Source organism: Rhinoderma darwinii, chromosome 2 (assembly GCF_050947455.1).
Source record: "Rhinoderma darwinii isolate aRhiDar2 chromosome 2, aRhiDar2.hap1, whole genome shotgun sequence".
NCBI lineage: Eukaryota > Metazoa > Chordata > Amphibia > Anura > Rhinodermatidae > Rhinoderma > Rhinoderma darwinii.
This window is the reverse complement of record NC_134688.1, coordinates 250,058,155-250,065,391: the sequence shown is the minus strand read 5'-3', so window position 1 is coordinate 250,065,391 and position 7,237 is coordinate 250,058,155. Positions and strand designations below refer to the sequence as shown.

Sequence of the window (7,237 nt, the reverse complement as noted above, 5' to 3'; positions counted from 1 at the left end):
GGCTCTCCCTTCTCCTCCAAGAAGGCGAGAGACAAGGTGGAGAGAGGTGTGGACCGGGGACGGGTCCCGCGCTGTCGGAGGGGACGCTCCGAAGGTAAAGCCGCGCCCAGCCTTTGAAATGTCTAACCGGCCGACATGGTTGCCAGGCAGAGACCAGCGAGAACGCCTGAACAAAACCCGAAGGGCGGAGAGGGTGGCTTCCAAGGCACCCTTTCGCCAGAGTCAGACGCGACTCTTAGCGGTGGATCACTCGGCTCGCGCGTCGATGAAGAACGCAGCTAGCTGCGAGAATTAGTGTGAATTGCAGGACACATTGATCATCGACACTTCGAACGCACCTTGCGGCCCCGGGTTCCTCCCGGGGCTACGCCTGTCTGAGGGTCGCTCCTCCGTCGATCGCCGCCCGTGCGCGGCGCTGCTGGGGCTTGTCGCAGGCTTTACGGAGGGGGTTTGGTGGTGAAAGCCAAGGGACGATCGGGCTGTAGCGAGGGGGGTTGTGAGAGAAGCATCGGCCCGCCGCCGGCAATCTCGTTCCCCCTGCCCTTCTCCCTTTTCGGCCGACACTTTTCCTCTCCCCCACCCTGTCCTACGTCCCCCTAAGTTCAGACTCTCCCGAAGCCCTTCCAGGCCCCGCGCCGTCGGACCCTCCACCCGCGCGTCCCGCGAAGGCTGTCTGTGGCGAAGCACAGGACTGCCGACGATGCGGTGGTTGCGGTGGGGGTGGTTGGCTTGTCGTCCGGCCGTGGGCGTCCTGGAAGACAAAGGGGAGCACAAGTTTACTGCGGTGCGAGAGAGCGAGCGAGCGAGCAAAGCGGCGGCTGTTGCTGCGCGAGAGAGGGACAGAGCCTTCCCCAGGGAAAGGTCGCCTCTCTGCCCCGCTCAGTACCTCCATAAATCCATCTGCTCCTCCATCTCCTCCACACACGCAAAACCCCTCGACTCAGACCTCAGATCAGACGTGGCGACCCGCTGAATTTAAGCATATTACTAAGCGGAGGAAAAGAAACTAACCAGGATTCCCTCAGTAACGGCGAGTGAAGAGGGAAGAGCCCAGCGCCGAATCCCCGCTCGCCCGGCGGGCGTGGGAAATGTGGCGTAAGGGAGACCGGACCACCCCGACGTCGCTCGGGGGCCCAAGTCCTTCTGATTGAGGCCCAGCCCGCGGACGGTGTAAGGCCGGTAGTGGCCCCCGGCGCGGCGGGACCCGGTCTCCCCGGAGTCGGGTTGTTTGTGAATGCAGCCCAAAGCGGGTGGTAAACTCCATCTAAGGCTAAATACTGGCGCGAAACCGATATCAGACAAGTACTATTCTGACTCCATGACCAGGCTGTAAGTTGTAGGGCCCTTGAGACAATCTCACTGTATATGTCTGTATTGAACCGGTACTCACACCAAGACACTGTCAGATAGCGTCAACTCAGCTGAAGAGGCACGTGGGAAGTTTCCAGAGAAGTTTATTTTCAGGCTGAAATACTTGTAATGTACACAAACCAGCAGGTGAAAAGATGATATTTTGCCAGAGTTGAGCAGGAGATGACTACACAGTATGGGAACCATGAGGAAAGACAACTAGGCACAGAAAGAAGGGAGGAGCTATTACCTCAGAGCCTAGCTACAGGGAGATAGCAGGGACAAACTAAATAAAGCAAAGCAACTGCAATAGGAGCATATAACATAACATGACAGTGAATAGAAACCTAAGTCGAGGGACATGACACTCCCCGTCTGAAATCTTTAGATTTCACAATAAAATCAAACTTGAAAGAATGTCCTTGAATAATGTCCAGTAGTGGATCCTGGAACCTGAAAGACAAAAAGAACATGCAAACAATGACAATAGTTATAGTCCAAGTCTGTTGCCGATAGTCCGCAACAGTAGGTATCCGCTTGTACAAGTTCCAAGTAAAAAACCCATCTTCGGATTGGGGAAGCCGCAACTTGCCAACACTTCCACCAACCCACTGTATATTCCAAATGGTAAGGTGTTCCAAATATAACACAGCTAGCAGCCAGCTGGGGGCTGTGTCCTTTATGTGCCTTCTTTCTTTGGAAGAAGAAGCACTAGTTCAGTGATTGGGCGGAAGAAAACTCGCACTGAGCCTCCTTTGGTCACCTTGACCTCTACCTTTCGAGTCTTTCCATCATCACTAGGCATAACCTTGGTAACAAGACCCATTGGCCATTCATTGCGATGGGCTTCCTTATCCTTTAGAAGAACAAGGTCACCTTCCTGGAGGTTAGGTCTCGACGTCTGCCATTTGTGACGGCTTTGAAGTATGTGCAAATACTCTGTCTTCCAGCGGTGCCAGAACACGTTGGACAGGTATTGTACCTGTTTCCATTGGCGTCGGTAAATGTCGCTGTGGTCAAAGATTCCCGGAGGGATTGCAGCAGTCCCGATCTTCTGGGTAAGAAGCGTAGCTGGGGTAAGAATAACTGGGGAATCAGGGTCCGAGGATACTGGGACTAGTGGCCTTGCATTGATTATGGCGGACACCTCTGCAAGAAAGGTGACCAAGATCTCATGAGTAAGCAAAGACTTGTGATCCAGCAACATGGAGTCAAGGATTTTGCGTGCAATTCCAATCATGCGTTCCCATGATCCTCCCATGTGAGACGAATGTGGAGGGTTAAACACCCATGTGCACCCATTGTTAGACAAGAAATTGTCTAACTGCAGTTCTTGGCTGGCTCCCACGAAGTTAGTGCCGCAGTCAGACCTCAGTTGCTTGACGGGTCCTCGGATAGAGAAGAATCTTCGGAGGGCATTGATGAAGCAAGAAGAATCCATAGACTCAATCACTTCAATGTGTACTGCTCGGATGCTGAGACATGTAAACAGCACAGCCCACCGTTTGCTGTTTGCGACTCCACCACGGGTCCTTCGTGTAACAACTGACCATGGGCCAAAGACATCCACCCCAACATGTGTAAAGGGCGGTTCCGTACTTAGCCGGTCTGCTGGGAGATTTGCCATTTGTTGTTGATGGTGTCTTCCTCTTAACTTATGACACTTGACACATTTATGGAGCACGGAGGAGATGCATCTCTTCATCCCTACGATCCACAAGCCGGCTGACCTGATGGCACCTTCCGTAAACTGTCTGCCTTGGTGCTGCACTCTTTCATGATGGTGTCGGACCAATAGTGTAGCAATATGATGCCGACCTGGTATAATGACAGGATTTTGTTCCTTGCTACTTAGATCAGATCTCACTATACGGCCGCCCACTCTCAGCAATTTGTGATGATCAAGCACTGGATTCAGTTCAAAGAGTGCACTGCTCTTGGAAAGATTGATACCCTTTGTAATATTGTCAATCTCCTGACTGTATACTTCTTGTTGCACACAACGGGTAATGACTTCTTCAGCATGTTCGATGTCTGCGACAGTAGGGTGTTCTTTACAGATATGCCAGCCATGACACTCTGATGTGTCTTTAGCAAAGCAGTGAGCGATATGAATTAGGTGAGCAACAGCTCGCACGATAGATGACCAATTTGAGAAGCGCTCAAAGCGATGTGACTTCAGCTTCAATTTTGGAATTACAGAAGTGAAGAGCGTGGTATTTGTAGGCCTGATTTCCTTGTCAGACTCGGGATCCACCATCTCATAGGTGGTGTTGGTAGGAATTAAACAGGGATCCTCATACAAGAATCTTGGAGGTGACAACCACATGTCACATAGGCCTGCTGCCGGTTCAGGTCTTGTTCCACGATCAGCTGGGTTAAGGTCAGTGGAGATGTACTGCCACTGCCCAGGAGTAGAAAAACTTCTAATGCGTTCTACTCTGTTGCTGACATATACATAGAATTGTTTTGTTTGGTTGTATATATAACCAAGCACAACTTTACTATCTGTGTAGAAAGCAAATGAATCAATTGCAATGTCCATTTCGTTTTTAATAACTTCAGCAATCTCTACTGCTAGCACAGCTGCACAAAGCTCAAGTCTTGGCACAGAGTGTGCGGGTTTTGGGGTTAGTTTGGCCTTACCCAGGACAAATCCACAGTGAGGCTTGTTGGTTCCTGGGATTCTCAAATAGGCTACTGCAGCTATGGCTTCGATAGACGCATCAGAGAAAATGTGTATTTCTCTTCTGATGGCAGCTGAAAGAGAGCTGGGAACGTAACAACGTGAGACTTGGAGTTGTTCTAATATTTTCAGAGACTCCTTCCATATCTTCCACCTTTGTTGTTTCTCAATAGGCAGAGAAGTATCCCAGTCTATGTTCTCGGTGGTAAACTGTCTCAGCAATTTCTTGCCTTGAATGGTGACGGGGGCTATGAAGCCAAGAGGATCATAGATGCTGTTCACAACAGATAAAACTCCTCGCTTGGTAAAAGGTTTGTCACTGGCTGACACTTGGAAGGTGAATGTGTCTTGCTTAATGTCCCACAGCAAACCTAGGCTTCGTTGTATAGGAGGAACATCAGAACCAAGATCAAGGTCTTTCAAGTTGGTTGCATGATCTTCAGAGGGGAACGCTTTCATTACCTTCTGGCTGTTAGAGATAATCTTGTGAAGTCTGAGATTTGCTACAGACAGCATTGCCTGCGTTCTGGTGAGGAGATCGATTGCCTCTTCACTTGTGGGTAAGGATTTAAGTCCATCGTCTACATAGAAGTTCTTCTCAACAAATTGACGAGCATCAGATCCATACCCCTTCTCACCTTCCTGGGCTGTCCTTCTCAATCCATAGATTGCTACAGCAGGAGAGGGGCTGTTGCCGAAGACGTGTACCTTCATCCGGTAATCTGTGACCTTGTTGTTGACATCATTGTCTTTGTGCCATAGAAACCTGAGGTAGTTCCTGTTGTCTTCCTTGACAATGAAGCAGTGGAACATTTGCTGGATGTCAGCCATTACTGCAACAGGTTCTTGTCTGAAGCGGATGAGTACTCCTATGAGGTTGTTGTTTAGGTTAGGCCCAGTGAGGAGCAGGTTGTTTAGAGAAACGCCTTCATGCTGAGCGCTGGAATCAAACACCACTCTGATTTGATTAGGCTTGCGAGGGTGATACACGCCAAAGGATGGAAGGTACCAGCATTCTTCTCCTTCCTTTAGTGGTGGTGCAGGTTCTGCATGATCTCTATCAAATATATTTTGCATGAAGTCTACAAAATGTTTTTCCATCTCTGGTTTCCTCTTTAGGGTGCGTTTTAAAGAGGAAAATCTCGAAACTGCTTGCTGTAGATTGTTTGGTAATTTTGGTCTTGGGGAACGGAAAGGCAAAGGTGCTACCCAGCTGTTAGACTCATCCTGAGCAAATTCTTTGTCCATAACCTTGAGAAATTCTTTATCCTCTCTTGCAAGTGCCAACTTATTGTCTTCACTTGTAGAATTGAACACTGTTGCTCCAAGACTGTCATCCCAGGACAGGAATGTGTTCATATTATCTTGGTGGTCAAGCTGCCACTTACTGTTGTTCAGCTTCTCTTTCACCCAGTAATGGTGTGGGCATGGCTGAAAATAAGTGTTGCGACCATTTGGCAAAATGTGAGTTTTAAATGAGGAAATCTTGGTAGGCTTCTTAATCTTGTCTATACAGACGTTGCCTATGATAACCCAACCTAAATCAAGGCGTTGGGCAAACGGAGCATCATGTGGTCCTTTGATTTGCTGGCGTACCTTATGTACCCTGAGAATGTCTCTACCGAGCAGAAGTAGGATCTCTGCACTCTTGTCAAGGGCTGGTATTTCTTTCGCTATAGCCCTTAGATGAGTGTGATGAAGAGCAGCCTCTGACGTAGGAATCTCATCTTTGTTGGATGGTATCTGGTTGCACTCAACAAGTGTGGGTAAGGGTATCTCCTGATTGTTGAGAGAAGCCACTATAAGTCCACTGGCTCTTCTTCCGGAGACCTCTGTAATGCCACTACAAGTACCCAAGGTGTAAGGGTAAGCATCTCCTTTTAAGTTGAACAGGTCAAAGAGTTCTGATTTTGCGAGTGAACGGTTGCTCTGATCGTCCAGGATGGTATACACCTTTACGGCCCTTTCCGGTTGACCCTTGGGGTATACGTTGACTAGACATATCTTTGCGCAGGACTTGTCGCAAAGGTCGTCTCCGCAGACTTCTGTGCATGAAGAAGATACAGTAGTAAGATTTGCTGCTTGCTCTGCATTCTCCCCGCCATGATTTATCGCAGGAGTGGAATGTGCAGGTGGAGCAGGACTGAATTGAGATGGATGGAGCGCTTGCACATGGTCCTCACAGCCGCACTCTATGCATTTAATAGTAGTTTTACAGTCTTTAGCGAAATGTTCAGTAGACGCACAACATCGGTAACATACCCTAAATTTCTTTAGAAGCTCTTTGCGTTCCTGAAACGGTTTCTTTCTGAAGCCAATGCATTTCTTGAGAGGATGTGGCTTCTTATGAATAGGACATAGGCGATTAGGATTTTCAATCTTTTCACCTTGGTTGTACTTGTCTGGAGCTGATGAGGGTGTGGGAAGGACATCAGTCTTTTTCACTGACACTGGACCTCTGTGGTTTCTATAGTTAGAACGTGGGCTGTCGTACTTAGGATGGGGTGAACCAGGACCACTGGACTCACTGGAGGTAAAGCTTGGGTCATTCTTGGATTCTGCAATGTTCCTGATAAATTCACAGAAGTAAGAAAATGGAGGAAAGGAGACTTGCTTTTCTTTTTTGTATCTCGACCCAAGTGTAGTCCACCTTTCTTGAATATTGTACGGCAGCTTGGAAACTATTGGGTTTACCCCACGAGCTGTGTCTAGGTAACTGAGGCCAGGTAGGTGTGGGTCTGCCTTGGCCAGCTGGAGCTCTAAGAGTAGGTCGCTGAGCTCTTGGAATTTTTCATTGTCTTTGCCAGATATTTTTGGAAAACCTTGCAGCCGTTTAAACAGAGCATTCTCTATGGCTTCAGGACTGCCAAAGCTTTGTTCCAGTCTCTCCCAAGCAGCGATGAGGCCTGCAGTTGGATTCTCGATGTGGACAGATCTCAATCTCTTGACACGTTCTGTAGACTGTGGACCGAGCCACCTGATCAGCAGATCTAGTTCTTCAGCAGCAGTAATGCCAATGTCACTAATAACGGTTCTGAAGGCACATTTCCAGCCCCTGTAGTTCTCAGGCTGGTCGTCAAACCTTGTGAGGCCGGTTTTAGTAAGTTCGCGGCGAACCATGTATCTTGCAAACTCTGTCATGTCAGTTCTCTCTGACTTTGGGCAGAGTATTGCTGGCTGAGTAGTGCTGATCATATTATT

At 48.7% G+C, this 7,237-nt stretch overlaps 1 non-coding gene across 1 annotated transcript; it reads left to right on the top strand.

Moving 5' to 3' along the window:
* Positions 1-230: 230 nt before the first annotated feature.
* LOC142747403 (5.8S ribosomal RNA) lies at positions 231-384 on the top strand. Its single transcript, XR_012881727.1, has one exon. It is a non-coding gene; the product is annotated as a 5.8S ribosomal RNA (ribosomal RNA).
* The last annotated feature ends 6,853 nt before the right edge of the window (positions 385-7,237 follow it).